This window comes from Argopecten irradians, chromosome 10 (genome assembly GCF_041381155.1).
Source record: "Argopecten irradians isolate NY chromosome 10, Ai_NY, whole genome shotgun sequence".
Lineage (NCBI taxonomy): Eukaryota > Metazoa > Mollusca > Bivalvia > Pectinida > Pectinidae > Argopecten > Argopecten irradians.
Window position 1 is genome coordinate 11,637,012 of NC_091143.1, and position 18,057 is coordinate 11,655,068.

The following is an 18,057-nucleotide window of genomic DNA, read 5'->3' on the forward strand; positions in this document are numbered from 1 at the left end:
GTGACCTGGTAAGAAAAACTTTGCTTCAGAAAAGTAGGAGGACAATTGATATGCGACTATTTCCTTTACGATCACATTAGCCATATGCATTTCCAACGGTATGTAAAAATGTACTTAATAAGATATTTTGCTTTGTTTTCAGAAATACTAAAAACTGAAGATGCTGAAGCTGATCGTACTTTCCTGTCTCGTGGCCTGTGTCGTGTGCCAATCATATCGTAAGTATTTTGTTTTAACAAAATAATCATTTTCCATTACCAATTCTGCAATTTTTGGATTTTATGGGAATTTTACCGTTTTGACCATATAAGATAGAGATTAAAGCTATAATTTCCTAATGAGGTGTTTGATGTGTATGAATGTTTGTAGAATTCATTTTCTAGTAGTCTTCTTTAAAAATATACCAGTTTTGATCAATAAGACTAATATTTTTTCTCAGAATTAACTTATGCTACATATCTATTATTTCCTCGTCATTTTGTATATAAAAAGGGATCAACGTTTTGTGTCCAGTATAACCTGTCCTGTTTGACTAGCAACACATATTTCTTTAAACAAAGGTAAGTCAAGAAGTAATGCGTGTTTACAATGTACTCTATTACTTGTGTGCGCTCTGCTACACATACATGTGTGTTAGAGATCTTTAATTTTGTACATACTTTCCAAAAGATATTTTAAATCGTATACTGTACAGTTACAACTGTATCTTTATATATGTTATTTTATATCTATTTCATTATACTAGAGCTATGTTATCAGTTATTTGCAAAAATACGGATCGTAGAGAAAGACTCAAGTGTGACCTGGTAAGAAAAACTTTGCTTCAGAAAAGTAGGAGGACAATTGATATGCGACTATTTCCTTTACGATCACATTAGCCATATGCATTTCCAACAGTATGTAAAAATGTACTTAATAAGATATTTTGCTTTGTTTTCAGAAATACTAAAAACTGAAGATGCTGAAGCTGATCGTACTTTCCTGTCTCGTGGCCTGTGTCGTGTGCCAATCATATCGTAAGTATTTTGTTTTAACAAAATATCATTTTCCATTACCAATTCTGCAAGGTTTTGTTTGTTAAGTTTCATATTTGCGAAAGCAACTACCATTTTGCAGAGAAGACACCGTAGGATATCCTGAATAAAATAATGTCACAGTTAATATATACACGCAAAAAATGCTAATTACGTGTATATCAAATGTAAAGTCGACACATGTTACTTTATGTAACTGACATGAGATACCAATAATGATAATAAACAAATCATTATTCTACCCCAAAGTTAAAGGAAACAGAGAACGAAAAACAGAGTTTTGCAATCTATAAAGGGCTTCACAGACTAAGTCAGACAATCGCTCATATATCGGATACATCTTTGTTCACTGCAATAAATACACTACTGCAACAAAACTCCATTACATCGCTTCATTGTCGCTACACAGAAATCTGGATCGCTAATAATGTCAGTATTTTACTATTTGAACAAAAATGAAATAATTATATTTGCAGCACAGATGAATTAGATCTATGGCACTATTGTATATCAATCACTCGTTTTGTTGTTCTCTGATTGTCAAATATATGAAACAAATTACAATTTTAGTCGGATCACGTGACTCCTTCTTATTGGACGATATCGTTGGCAATGGTTGGGATAATGGAATCGATACCTGGGGATCCGGTCGGTTGGGCGGCAGTGCATGGAATCGTGGTCTTTTCCGTAACGACTGGAGCCGACGTGGAGGCAGACGGTGGGGAAGCAGGATCGGGAGTAGATTCGACAGGAGATATTGAACTACAGAATGAGATTAAAATGAAACTAAGGTGTGATTCTTTAGTGTTATGCTATACTTGGTTCATTTTACAGGAAGATATTTATGTATTAAATCATATTTGTCAAACTCACCAGAACATTTATTTATGTATTAAATCATATTTGTCAAACTCACCAGAACATTTATGCTATTTTTTTAATTCATTATTGCGTAAAAATAGAAAAAAAAATCTATTATCTTTATCTACTGTTTACTGTTTACAATTGCATAAATCTACAAATCAACTTAAATTGATCTTTTCCATAAAACAATAAATATTCCTAAACAATATCAAAATGAATACAAGTTGTTCAGCTGCTACTCATATTGACAATAATATTGTTACTACAGGTTTTATGTTTTAAAAACATAATAAGCTACAGTTGTAAATTTATTGTACCATTTATTTATTTGGGTATATTTCTTTCTTTGCAGATCTATAGAGCCAAAGATTCCAACTGAAAATCCATATCATTTAAACAATTTCATCCTCACATTCATTTGTAAATTAATTTTCGAGAGTTCTGTAAATAAATTGATATTAAAACTGAACAATTCTTACCTTTTCTTTTGGTTCTTGGAGTAAAACCGACTGATTAGAAGAAAACTACGATTCAAATATGAATGAAAATAAGTGTCGGCCACAAAATGGATAACTATATGCGAGAAACAACTGTTACAGAGGAGTAAGCATTCTCTACTTAAATGATAAACTCATCATAACTATCTTGTTAAAATCAGGTTAAATCGGAAGTGAGTGGATGGAGAGATACAAAGGATTCCATAACACAGTATTTTACGTTGTCTGGACGTGTTTATACTATTTTAGTGCACGTGATGTACGGAAAAGCTATCTTAAATTCATATCCGAGATATGAATGAACCCGATGTATTTTAAAGTTATTTTGATAATTGAGTTCGAAGGAACTGCTGTGGGAGATTCAACATATTGTTAAATTAAATCTTTCAACCTAACGTCAAAAAAACATTAACGAATGCAAGCCTATGAGATGTTTTCAAAACAATTTGATTTTAAATCGTCTGATTTAAAAACAAATCGGTAAATGCAAGAAATTCATAATTACACAACATGTTTTTGTTTCATAAAATCGCGTCTGAATTGAATACTCATTCAACATCCTACATGTATATATATTCAAAGATTATAATCGTGATATGCAGTTATCAGTTTGTTCATAAGTAAGCAAACACAAGTTGTCTTTCTTAGTAGAACCGAGGCGTAAACATAATGTAAGAGTAATCTTTCTTTATATAGAACAACTCAGTGACATGTTTGTAATCTAACGACACTATATGTTGTCAGCACAATGAAATCCAATTCTCGTCTGTTAGTTTTCCGAATATTATTTCTTTCTATGCCCTTCCACACATATCAACAACTAAATGAAATTAAAATGCCATCCCAAAATGGGTGACATTAAAATTTATCAATAATTACTAATTACCACCATGTGGATTAAAACAAGAAATAATAATTATCAATACAAAATAGTTGCAACCATACAATAATAGCAACTACAAATCACTATCAAATAAACAATTAAAAAAACAATTGGCTTCCTGTTTACTTGTCTATGCAGGATAGTAATGCTTTATTTGGAGAGACCGAGATTTAACCAAAATGTTGAGTTAGAATGTAGCAACACAGTTCTTTGAGGCGCTTACAAGAATATTTTGCCGTTCTATAGTGTTTTAATACACGTCCGAATTAATTAGGCTTAATCGACAAAAAAAGTCTATATACAAAGACGACTCTATTATTCGGACTACCAAGACATACTACTCATTAATTGATCAAAACATAATTTTGCAATATATTCATAAAGTTTAACGTTAAAATACGCCAATAAATTTGATTTGATAGGGGGAGATAAAAATAGCTCAAAACAACAGGTTTAAAATGTTGAATTGAATCATTTATAAAATCATACGTAACGTAATATGAAAAAAATATCAAATATTTCATCATTTTTTATTAAAAAAATCGTCCGTAATAATATTAATCTTTAACATATGTTTCATACACACAAAATATATGTATTTGTATTTTATATTGAATAGATAACATCAAATATATTGTATTTTGTAGCTTGGTACATATTTCATTAGGCCTTCGAACTTGTGACACAGTAGTTGAGGGCAAGTCCCGACATACTACCGCTAACCCTTCACCTGTGGGTCGTGATTTTGAATCCAATGTGGGACATATCCCATGTACTGACTGTACGGGGATGGTTTTCTTCGATTACTCCGGCTACCACAGTCTACAGTCGGTACGTTCCTAAAAGGTTCTAGCAGTTTATAGAAAATTGCATCATTGGGTATGAATTTGACTAAAGGAAACCCTTATGTACTTGAAAGGCCCACTACCTTTCCAAAACGTCTTTTAAATTGTAAAGCGAGATTGATGATTTTGTAGAGTCGTCATCATTTGAACAATTGTTTACATTATTGTTTAATCGTGTATACATATGTCTAATTAAGAAAAAAAATGATTTAAAATAATTTATTTTGCTTTCGGTGCATGTGCAACCAGTACTGCATTCCATATATGACATAGTGCCATGGAATGTGTTCGGGATACAATTAATTACTTTGAATATTTTTATCTTAAAGTAAATTTAGAAGCTTTTCAATGGTGGTAATGGTGTAAAACTTTTGTAGCTGAAGAAAAATAATAAATAGTCTGCTTCTGTTTTTGATAGAGAAAAAATAGCATATGTCAGCGATGGAGCAAATATTGTATAGCACTCTTAATGCCTCACCTTATCAAATGTGACATGGACTGTTTTTGGCGAATTCTATGCAAGTTCAAATGTCGTTAAAGACATCGAAAACGCATTTTCGGTTGAAATTTAAAAAAAAAAAAAAAAAAAAAAAAAAAAAAACTCAATGGCAATGATATATTTATTGTAGTAATACCTGATATGTCATTGGATATATGTGGAGTGATAATATTTCAAATTATATCAAAAGGATTTAAATATTTAAGATTTATCTATCAGATTAAAAATATATCAACCAATGTATATTATACTTGTAGGAAATCGACGAGTGTATGAGAAAGTTCGTGAAAGCTGTCAAAATGCATTTATCACCGGCTGTAGCAATGTTAAACTTTTCCCCTAGCATTTTTCCGAAACGACTTCTTATTGTCAAGATTTTAATTGCCTTCGATATAAATTAAATTCTCCTTTTCTGGCGATTTGCTGCAACATATTTATTGGCATGATTTAAAAATTAAAATCAGTCACTCATCAATCGGATTTTTGATCACATTAAAAATATATTACCTCCATTATAAAAGTAATGAACACATTTTATTAGTGTCAACGATGGGACTAAAATTGCGAGATGAAACCCAATACGGGCGTAAAGCATAATGATTTACTGTAATACGCGACATTAAATTACCCAAATACTTAACGCTTATTTGATTAAGATGTACATATAATATTATTTCCATGCAATTTTGCCAATCCCTTTTCACACTTTATGAGGTAATTTAGAAACATTAAAAATTACTGAAATTGTAACTCATAATAAAATATTTTATTAATCTCTGTTCTGTATTGAAGATCTCTAGCTGAGTCAGTATTACATTACGTCATTCATTAGCAACACATACGCCATTTCTTAGCAACGGATGAGGAAAAACAGCCATATTGGAGAATAAATTGGCTGGCAGCAATGGTACATATGACCGACACCCTCTACCACCATTGTGTAAATGTACTTCAATAAGTGGCTAGCTGTCTTAATTGGCGTCGCGATCTTCAATACGCAGTCAGATTCCATGTTCTCGCCCGTTGTCCATTTCCATTCTTTGGTGCAAATCGAATTCTGTCCGGTAACGCGGTGGTCTGCATTAACCATATATCACGGTGATAATAAAAGGCTGTGCGTCTGTGCGACAGGGCTCTAAGTGGTCAATAAAACTCGACTGATTCATTAGAACACTCTGGTTTACATTCACGGCTCCAGACATGTAATTATCCTACCCTCCTCATGGACAGGTCTTGTGAACAAGACGTCCGAGTTCTGAGTAAGATAACTTTACCCAAAATCTGAAACTATAACTCAAACGCAGACGGTATCAAATTTGTCTGACCTATGACCCCGATTATCTGACCTTTGACCTGACGTAGACGGACCGTAAGCTTAGCGCCATCACACCGAAAATTAGGAAAATAAAGAAATTTGGAAAGTGTTGACACATTTAAACAAGCGAATAAAACACTTCAATGACCGTTTAAAGGACCGACAAATTTGTCTATTTGGCTAAATTTGGCTATTTGGCTACATTCGGGTCTTTGAAAATTACGGCAAAATAACCGATACATGTCAATATAAACATGAACATCAAAACTGACGTTTTATATCTCTCTAGCGTTTTATATCAAATATATCAATAATACACAACTGTGTTTTGGACTTCTGTGTTCCGCGCACAGGACCACTGTAAAATGTTAGGGTCATTTCGGTGCTCGTCTCTGCTTATTAACTTGTAACGGTATAATAAGCCCGTGAAAAAGAAGTCTTTTACGTGTTGGTGGTTGTTCGTATTGTTCCCCGGAGACCTAAGTCACAACATCAGTCTACAATCAGGACAGATTTCATCTCTATTTCGGTAAATTATTCCCAAGGAACGTTGCCATGAGGCGGCATAGCTTGGCTGGCATGTCCCTTGTGATAATAGTTGGGACAACTCGATTTATCAAAACACTGGCAATAGATTTGTGTTCTTCTGTTAAGGTCTTGTAATTCGACTTATTAAAGAACTCTCGTTGAACTGATTCCTATTGGCTGGCCTTCGTAAATTGTAGATAAAATAGTTGATATTGGCCACGTATTGCAATTGTAAATGAATCTTAATTCGATAAAAGATTTAGATGACAGGTTTAGATGCAAGTATTGAAAAGAATCGATGAATATTGTTTCCAATCGATCTAATTAATTGGATGCGACTTTTTTTTCATGTAGAGTTTAATAGTTTGGGGTCATGCGGGCAATGCAGACTGTTAGCTGCATACAACGTCGTTAATGAACCCCTTGATCAAGTAATAAAGACGATACAAACACAAGTGTGTCATTTCGATTTTAAGAAATGAGAAGAAAGAATTCGCAATGGTCGGATAGCAATTTGTCCAAAACTCTGCCAACTTTAGATAACTGAAAACTGTTCAGTATATCCAGAGTGTTAAGTTAGATAGTAGAATCGAACCAGCATGCTATTTTATACACAAGTGTATTATGATGTTTAATTTCAAAGAGAGAAATATAAATTTCGATATTAATGCAAGCGAAGAATTCTCGCACTGCCAATATCTCACCGTATTAAGCTAAACGAGTTATATTTCATGCAATTTTATTCATGAGTATTCATGTTCGTGGAAGTCACCTAGACAGCAAATTTAGTACAATGCAATTCCCACGAATAAAAGCAATTGTGCAGTAACCAATACGCATATCTCTTGAGACGAAATGTACTTTTACCTATATTCTGTGTTACGGCCAACAATGTATGATGTCTTATATGTTTACAAGACAGATAAGCAGATGATATCGGAATAACAATAATGACATTCCAATATCATGGACAGGACAATTGTTCTGATCTTGCAATAGCGCCATCTTTTATCACATCCGCCGGGTAAATTCGGTAAATTAGAGTCCCATGAGTTTGTTCTGTAAGCATGAAAGTACCGTTTTGGTGGTTAAGCTGCTTAAACAAAATTATAGGTATAAAATTATTGTTTTGTTAAATGAATTGCCATATATTGACTGAAAAAATGTTCACTTTTGAAACATTGTGGATGTTAAAAATGTTAAACACTGCGAGATGTTTCATTGCCGAAACCTTAAAAGAAAATCAAAAACAAACAAAACAAAACTAAAATGTAGTAAAGCTGACAAAGCTTGATGTTATTGTGCATTTGCCATAGTAATTAAGTTAAGGATGGGCATGCATTGTAGGGCCAACAGGAAATATCGGATGTTGGTTGGCTGTTCACAGTCCTATACAATAATGACTGACGAAATTGATAGTAATTGACAGATATCATCTCTAACAAATATAACGAATTCCAATCACGCAACAAATCGTATTCTTGATCCGACGCGCCACGCTAGATGAACTGTATATCAAATAGAAGCTTCTGGTTGACAACCATTGAGAATGGAATCGGCTCAGGTTAAGGCTAGGACTATGATGCAGGATAAAAAGACGCGGGTTACAATGACCAGTAATTATGATCTAGGCTATTGTATACAAAGACTAGGAATTATTTGCGAGAAGGAAATTTCCTCTTTTATTACTTTTATTTAAACTGCATACATTCATCCGAGCGCAGATATCAAGAAACTCAAAACCTTGAAATCCAAGTAACTGAACTATAGATGTACTGAAAGAAAATCAATACTTTGTTGGTTTCACGTTTTGATATCTATATTTATTCGATAAATGATAGAATCAATTTTTGTAATTTTCCATTAATTTATCAACTCTTAGTCGGTTGACATACTTATTTTACCGAAAATTACAGCATGCTTAAAGAAAGAACGTAAACATCTGCCATGATCAAGAAAGCGGAATGGAATATCCAGCTGTATTTTGGTAGATATCTTGTTTTATAAAATAATCAAAATTAATTGTGTTAGGTAATTAAACAAACATGAAATACAATTTTAAACAAATTAACTTAATATTTGTCTGTTGCTTTGTTTGTTGTCGTTAATGTCATCCAGGAACAGGAAATCTACAAAGTCTCTATACTGTAATTTCCTATGTATTTGGTTAATAATTCTCTAATTAATGAGAAAACATAGCAAAAACAAAAACGGGAGAATAATAAAACATTTTTGCTAATTTGAATGCGAAGCAATGCTGTACAAAATCAAACTTCAGAGCTTATAATCTAACCTTGTGACCAATAGTTCAGATAAATGTTGTAAAAGTAATCTATTTCCGAGAAGAATCAATTCCTCACGGTTGATTATAATATGCTACGCTACACTGCACTTACCACATGATTAATGTATTTGTGTTTAAGCATTTTTCTCGCATCGTGGCGATTCAGTTTTGCAGTTCAAATTGTCTATGCAATTCGTGAAATTCATGATATTTAATAACTATCGACAACACATTTTTCCACGCCTTACCAAACACTTTAGATTTCTTTGATTCGATATTTGGGGCAGTTGTCAGGTACTGAACGCTAGTCGGCTTTTTCTCCTGGTAGTCCGGTTTTCCTCCATCATCAAACTTGAAACGTCCGTACATGAATTGACTGCTAATTGGACGTAAAACTAAGGAAAAACAATTCAAACTTATTCCATATAACGCCTTTGTAGTAATTCCACATGCCCGTTAAGTGATACATGATATATAAATACCTTCGCATTTGTTGGAGAATATTTCCTCTCGTGTTTGAAATTCTATCTGATGATAATATGTACACCCACTCTCCATGTCCGCAAAGATAATTATGGGTAGATGATAGATTGATACCAGATGCCTGATATGAGAATATCTTATACCACCTTGGGCGTTGAAACTTGCTGCAGTGCATGTGCAATCGATGTGAACAGAATGAAAATGAAACAACATTTACTTCGAAATGAGCTGCGATGAATTCTATATGGAATGGCTTATCCAATTATTGAAAGACTTGATATATCATATTAGAAGTTCTCTGTTCTTGTTAGCGCGTACTCCATGTTTATTGCTACGATATCTATAGAAACGACACATAATGATTTTTATAAGGATAAAATCACACAAATTTATGTTGGAAAACAACATCTATTCTCAGAGAAAGGAAATTCAAAGAAATTAAAATTGTCAGAATATTTAACACATTCGTTTCATATTTTATAGGGTTTTTTTTTCATTTTGCATAACAAATAGCATAACATTATGAATATTTGTTGGTGTTTTTTTTCTATGATTTTCAAAACATAAATGATATTTAGGTATAACATCAGCAATCATATACGCAATAATACAAATCTAACATTCTAATTTTCTCATTGATATTCAAAGTTATTGAATAACTTATCAATACGTTAAACTCGGTCAATTATTACTGTTAATTTGAACTCTTTTATCTTAAAATCCTTATGAAAATTAGTTAAAAGTTTATGAATTCATGAATCAAATAATATTGTGTCTTAAAGATATAATTATGTGCAATAACTGGGAGACAATTTTGACAAGTTATTTTTTCTTCGGGTATCTAATTAAAACCATACGATTTGATGAATCCAGCTGTAAAAATCATTCAAATGGACAAACAAATGGAAATAATGTACTGTATAATTCTTGTTTTTAATGACTTGTGTATGTTTAGATCGAAAGTTACATTCAAAAATCACTTCCAGTTACTAATAACACTGTAGAAATGTGATATTAAACGGTAAACTTCACTTTTGCTTCATGGTTTAATCGTATGTGGCCGTTTCACTGCACTGCAAATGTAAATATAACGATTTTAAGCAGTGCTGTCAAAACTATTTTCAGTTCTTATCTGTGCTTGTAAAATCAAAATCTTTACATTCTAAGTCTTGCAATTCTCAAAACTTTGGTAATTTTTATGGCGAATAACATATGAAAACTTCTTATTGATTTTGGAGTAAAAAATGGCACATATAACTTTAATAATGTCGATTTACATACTCTATCCAATATAATAAACGTGTGTTATTAAAGATGCTCCATCGCCGACAAAAGGTATTTTGTCTATCGAAAACAGGAGTACCGAGAGAGAACTATTTTTTTTTCTTTTACAGTTACTTTACACCATTACCACCATTAAAACGTTTGAATTTCTTATTTTGCCTCAATATAAAACATTACAAAAATAATGGCATTGTAATTGAGTCCCGAATAACAGCCATGCCACTATGACCTATATTGTATGAAGTACTGATTGCCCATGAACAAAAGCAAATTAAATTATTTTTTTATGTATTTTTTGTGTTAATTAGACATATATATGCACGATTAAACATCAGTTTTTGTTTAAATGATGAGTACTGTTTATGTTCTGTCGACGGTAGACCATCTTTAGTTACTAATCTTTAGTCACAAAGCCTCACGTGAAAGCTGACAAATAAAGGAGAATGATTTCCATTACTTCAGGAGCTACACGATATCTTCCGAAATATTGTTCACTTAAATTGAGATAATTAGAGCAGGAAAGGTTATTTGACAAATTACAGCAACACATTGTTGGTTGTTGTTGTGTAGTTTGTCTTCTCCTGAGAGGCGACCTGCTTTAATGTAGCACGCGATATTGCTGTTTGCACGTTCACAATCTGTTTTTTAATCTCGTGTAACTTCGAATTTCTAGAAACAATTTAAGTGCACCCAATGATTGTTGAGCGAAAGACTGTGCTCGTTGGAGCATTGGTTTGAGCGGAGAACAAAACATTTTAATTGTTACTTTGAAGTTTTATACAAAATGCAAGTACTTCCGTGATTATATGGTTAGATTCTGTGAGCTATTAGGAGTAATTCAAAACTGAATGTTTTATCATCTGAATCGTAACTGATTGAAATAGTCCATGACTTTGTATTAAATTGTTGTCGAATATTCAATCAGTGAACACATTGAAGTCTGCAGTGTTTTCTTCAGACAAGCATTTACACTAGCTACATATACTTCACATTCGGATTTATCTTCCATTTTAAAGTCAGACATGCTAAGTGCACAATTGTCTTTTGTTCTATTCAATTTATTAAATTCTTATTTGAAGCAATGTCTTTATATTATGTAAAGGTGTCGTCCCATTACCATATAGGAGAAGACATTATTATCATATTATTATTTTGCCATAGGGGTTAACCCCGAAGCCTTCCCTCATAGTGAGCAACCAATTCAAGACCACAAAACGGATTGTGATTAACGAATCAATAACAGGTTACGCTACCTTCTTCATTGGTCTTATATAAACGAAAGAGGGGAAATTTTGGCGGTATTACTAGCGTATAGGTCCATCGTTTATCAGTTTGATGTTCTTTGCCGTCTATAATTGAGCACTAGACCATTTTGCATTGCTAATTAGTGCTAATACAAATGTTATTGCTAACTGTGGACCTATCTAACTTAATTATTCATTGATTATCATCATGCTATTATATTAACCACATGTTTACTGAATGTCAACCTGGTTAAGCTTTATGACTCAAAATATTGACGTTTGGTGCCATAGTGACGTAGGTTGAATATTAAACCTTTATCCACACCAGGTTAAAAACGTGTAAATATGGTCCATTAATCAAGACAAGTCTTTTGAACAACTTTATGCATCAGAACATCGTAGAGTGCATTAAGTAAACTATTGTGTCACCCGAGAGAAAAATACAGCAGCAGCAGGCTCCTCGGACAGGTGATATCTTAAGTGGGATCAACAACCGGAAGTAGCATGCGGAGAAAATCTCAGACGCAAAGCTGCAGACATGGGTTGTCTCTTGTGGAAGACGTCTAATCGGGGATTTTAGTAATATCAGGATAAGGAACTAGTATCATTTGTCAATAGTGGTCATATCACGGACAATACAGACAGGACTGGTCATACGGTGCACTTTTCTAGACCGCGTCACGAAAGATTTGCCATATATAATGGAGATCGCAATTCTACCAGAAATCGTACTAAAACTACGTAATGTATTCCCTATTCATGTCCGGTTTTAATTGATGTATTGATATGCTGAACAAATTATTGCTATGTTCATTTCGGTATCGAAGTACAGGTATCATAGACAATTTTGATGATACATAGCAATTTATGTGTTATTAGTCAATGTACTCTTAAATATTGATTGTTGGAACCAAAAATGATGGATATGAATTCATAATATGATTATGCTAGCAATACCTCAGTTTTAACAAATATATGTGGTTTATATTGCCATGAACCTGTTTCACATTATTAACCCGGTGGTTTACTTCCGTAGTTATGTTTACATGTCACATTTTAATAACACTGAAACTTTTATCGAAATTTTATCTTATTGTTTTTCACCTATCCCTTGGAGATAACGCCTATTTCAGACATCCTAGGGAGTCGGAAAGTTGAGCTTTAAACATGTCGAATGACGCAAAATGAATTCATAACAAATGAAAAGCATATTCCTTTCAATAATGCTTGATCTTACCAATAAGGTATCTCAAAAGGTACGTTTTTGTTCTGCCGATTTTGCAAATTCCCTGAAAATAACACCTAATAAGACGTCGCTAGAAACATCAAAACTTTAAATTAAGCGCAGAATAATAAAATTAAATAGTCCCTTTAAAAGTGCCAAATTCAATCAATTGATCTGATTGGTTCAACACTCCATTAACAACCATGACCATATAGAGACCGCAGAACCAAATGATTTCGCTATATACGATATATTAACGTTTGCCACTGTCCAGGTTAAATGGAGTTTTCAAGTCTGGTCACCTGTCACTTATTTTGAACAATGGCATTTCGCATACCTGTGAATAAAAAGAAATTAAGATCTACCGTCTTGCTAAACGTTTATGTGGGGGGTGCCATCTTATGTTGAATTCCGAACCAAATATTGACCAAAATATTCATGAAATTCCAATATTGATTACCTCCCCCTGTCAGACACACACTTGACAGAATATAAAATTTCTTTATATATTTTACATCTACATGTATTGCCCAGCCCACACACATTAAACATTTGAAACTGATGCGCCCTGAATACCCAATCAGAAGGCTCCGAAACATTCACCTTTCTATAAAATCTTGTGCCCAAAAGGGGATTTCCAGGAGGGGAATTCCAGGAATCTATTTTTGGTTTGATTCTGCGGTCCCATTAGGAATAGTACAGATTTAGTAAACTGGGAAGCCGGAATACCCAGATAAAACCAACGCCCTGTTGTTTAAACAGGACAATTTCCCAAAATGCAATTCGAAATAGCTACCCAGAGGTAAAGGGTTTGTGGTAATCTGTGAGAACATCTTAATCACTCAGTCACCGCGCTGATAGCACAACATACATAAATCATTCGTAAGCTTACATTTTATTGAGTTAGTTGTTTCATGCATTAATAATCTATGTAAAATAAATTCGCTGACGATCCATAAAAGGTCGTTGCTTTTTAACGAGAGCTATAAATTTTAGAGATATCTCTGGGGATTTACATCTCTCCGTTGATGTATGTACCACATACTTTTGCCTATTGTTGTTAAACCAACGAGATTATCGTTCCTTGAATCTCGAGAGAGACATATCGCATTGTCGTTGTGTCCCACATGCACCCCCCCCCCCCCCAAACCTCCGAACCAATATTTTTCTGAACCCTTATGACCCACTGATCACAAATCAAAATGTTAACATTGCATAAGTTGGGATGAACTTCCGGTTATGACGTCATCAAGATGGCCGTCATCTCGAATTTGACTAAAAATTGAAAAATAGTCATAACATTGACATTTTTCAACCGAAGTAGACAAATGAGGTATCAAAATGACCATATTTGATCAACAAATACATATCAGGACCAAAAAATCCAATATATGTAGTGATTTCTACGCAGGAAATGAAAAAATCTGATTTTAACCTCAAAAATGGAGATTTTTCAGCAAATTTTTCATATTTGGCTTGACGCAGCAAAAATGTTTCCCAACAACAAATTATTACTCGTAATCAGTTATTTAAACTCCTATCAATCAGTAAAAACAACAACAACAAAAATATACAGGAATGCAAAAAAGAATTATTGTTATACCCTCAATTGTGTAGATAAGCAGCGCCTCAAAAATAATTATTATAGCACAACGCCTAATGATAGCGTAACAAATGTAACCTAAGCTAAGCTTGTGTTTCCGTTAATATCATTAACAGTTTCCAAAACGTTTGTGTCTTTGAAAATGAGCAGATTCATTGTTTATTTTCTATGCATAGCATAAGCAAAATGAAGGATGGTTACTACAGTGTCACATATGTCTTTCACTGGTTCTCAATGATAACCATTATCATTGCGCGTGCTTTCTCGCCTCACTGCACTATCCACTGAAGAGACTCGGCATATCTGGTAGCTGGCACATGCAGTCCGAATCAGAGTAATCGAGATATCGGTATCCAATTCGTTGAAAGTCAGAGCGTCGTCTTCGATGTCGATGAGCTGATGTGACACTACATTGCCAGTGTTGTTCTAGCCTGTCTTCTTTTATGACCCATCCATGGCAAGAGTTCATATCAGGAACAACAGGTTCAGAGATGTGGGATCTCTTTCAGATTCTAACATATCGTACATATATGCTGTTTCAGACTTCTCCGGCATGATGGGAATTACACCAGATCCACATTCATTTGTTCTCCTTAGCGCATAGCTCCATAATTCGTATGAAGTACTATTCATCAATCGTGTGGACCCTCGTGCAACCATAAATGGCACAGGTGATATCATCGAGGTCATTAATGAGGCCATAAATGTTAAATGCTTTTCATTGGTCTGACTTTTCTCACTCCCTTGAAGGTGCTGGTTTTGTCACATCTGGTGTATGCGTAAAGAGAACATTGAAGACTCTCAAGTAAAAAATTCTCTTCAGTGCTTTCCAGACTTGGCAAAGAGTGAAACTTCACTGCAGTCCTCATCTATGACCTCAAAGAATCCACCTGTGCCACCTATGGTTACTGAGGTTCACAAGAATGAGGAATTGTGCTTCATACGAATTAAGGAGAACCAACCCATCCCTCCGCAGAATGTGGACCTGGTGTCTTTTCCACAATGCCGGGGAAGTCTGGAACATCATATACGATATGTGAATCTAGGTGAAACAAGGTAGGAAAGAGGAAGAGCTCCAACATCCCTGAATCCGATGTTTCTGATGTTATATCATGGACGGTCGACAAGTTAGAACCACGATGGTAACCCGATAATGTACTGTCACATCAGGTCATCGAAGTCGAAGACGACACTCTGGCGAGAAAGCACGCACAGCGAAAATGATTATCATTAAGAACTAGTGAAAGAAATATGTGACACTGTAGTAACCATCTTATATTTCCTAACGTTATACACAGGAAGTAAATAATGGATGTGCTCATTCTAAAAGACACAACACGTTTCGAAAAGTGTCATGGTATTTGCGGAATTTTAATTTGATACCCTATAGCTATTAGTTGGCGTTTTGCTGTATTAATTCAGTTTGAGAGGCTACTAGTCTACAATATTTCGAACATGAAAATGAATTATTTTGAAGTCCTACTTAGATATTCAGCCAACTTTAAATTCAAAGGACCTCTTTCACGAACAATGGAAATTTGCCCACGAACCAATTTTATTAAAACTAAATGTTACATGTAGCAACATTAAAGCAAACCCTTGAAATACGCTTAAAAAATTCAAAAGGTCCCAGGGGCCTGTGCTGTGGCCAAATTAATGTTGTCCAGTATCGGTGTATGACAGGGTTCCCTTTTTGATCCAAAAAGTTATCAAAATAATGTTTTATGTCATAAAACTGTATTATTTTCTGAAGAGTATAAATACTTACATATTATGATCACAAATATGTAGGCAAAATGGGACAAATAAAATTTTGGCAAAATTTTAAAGATCGAAAATATCGAAATTTTGGGTATTATTTTCGGCCATGTCAATTATTAACAATGGTGATTCACCAACTTCCAGTTTGAGTGCACCAAAAATATTTTCTTAAAAGTTGGCTCATTACCTGAAGTAAATATTGTGCAAATTTCAGAAAAATTGTGGACCGGTAAATTTGTCGTTTAAAGGTCTTAATGAGGCAAGGTCTATTTTTAGCAGTATTACACCGTGGTTGCACCACGGCCCTTTTTAATCATAAAATTGAGAAAACAAAGAAACTAATTTCTTAATCTTATTTAAATACTCATTAGTTACATTAAATTTAAATTAATATATGATTTTATAACCTATATATTGTAGAATAATCAAAATATTGAATCACAATAACAAAGTATTTCGGAATATTTAGGGGCATTATCATTCACTTTTCAAGCTAGATGATGATTGCAACTGCATTCTCAGAAATATTATTTTTATTTACAGCTGAAAGGCATATAAAGTAAAATAATAACAAAATCTAGAAAAAAATGGGTGGGAGTAGATTATTATGTAAGAGAATTAAGTTTTTACCAATTTTCACACATCCCGTATATTAGTGCATATATGTATAATGTTGTTGTTTTTCAAAATATTGTGCTTTCAAAGTGTTGGCAATGGCATCAAATCACACCATTACAAGTTTTTGTTTAAAAAAACAAAGACAAATTGATATATGATTTTTTTTCGTTCAAAAATGTATTAATTTTACTATATAAGTATTTCTTAGCAGTTTAATATTTAGATTGTTCAGAACATTTTGTGATCAATCAACTGAAGTTTAATTTCGAGGTTTTTTTTTAATTTTCTTTAGAATTTTCATGAATTCCATAAAAGTTAACTAAATTTTTTTTTTCAGTTAAAAACATAACAGCATCTTTTATGGTTAATGAAACAGTAAAAGTTTTTGAGGTCCACAGTTTAATTTTTCATAATTAGCTTTGTGTATCGTAAAACACATCATACTATCAATCAAAATGGCATAAGGTTTATCATTTCAGGTAAAAAAATGATTTTATAAGAAATTTGGTTATCACAACATGAATTATACATGTCATGGGGATCCAAATAAATAAATTTATACGTGACACAAAGCTAAGTAACATAAAGTATATGCAATACACTGCATTTAAATGATTTCCAGTTTGATCAGACACTCTCAATTCCTGTTTGACGGTTTCTCCATTATCTCTGTACGATTAATACCATATCCGCCAATTAAGATTTTTAGAGATGTTTTTGTCCATATGGATTACTTTACAATTACTTATAAAACTCATATAATTCTAAACTCAAAGTCAGTTTATATAGTATTGAATAAAACGGTTTCATCGCCACACACACTCTTTACCACACCATGTTCATGTACTGTGATCGAAGCCTTTCTTTTGTGTCTATTACTCAGTAAAGCTGTTTAATTTTCTAATTATATAATAATACTAACATGGAATTCAAATATGATTATTGACAATAAAGATAAATCAAGTTTTGATGATCTACTTACAGGTAATGTCTATTTTCATTATTAAAACTGCTACATTCAGTTAGTTATTTTGCAAGATTAAAGAAGTATTTGTCATTAATGTATCTAAATCTGAAATGATACATCAAT

General features: G+C 33.2%; 1 long non-coding RNA gene across 1 annotated transcript; it reads left to right on the forward strand.

Annotated features, from left to right (window-relative positions):
- Positions 1–472: 472 nt before the first annotated feature.
- Positions 473–2,372, forward strand: LOC138332738 (uncharacterized). Its single transcript, XR_011209860.1, has 4 exons — positions 473–560; positions 941–1,016; positions 1,605–1,825; positions 2,251–2,372. It is a non-coding gene; the product is annotated as an uncharacterized lncRNA (long non-coding RNA).
- Positions 2,373–18,057: the final 15,685 nt, after the last annotated feature.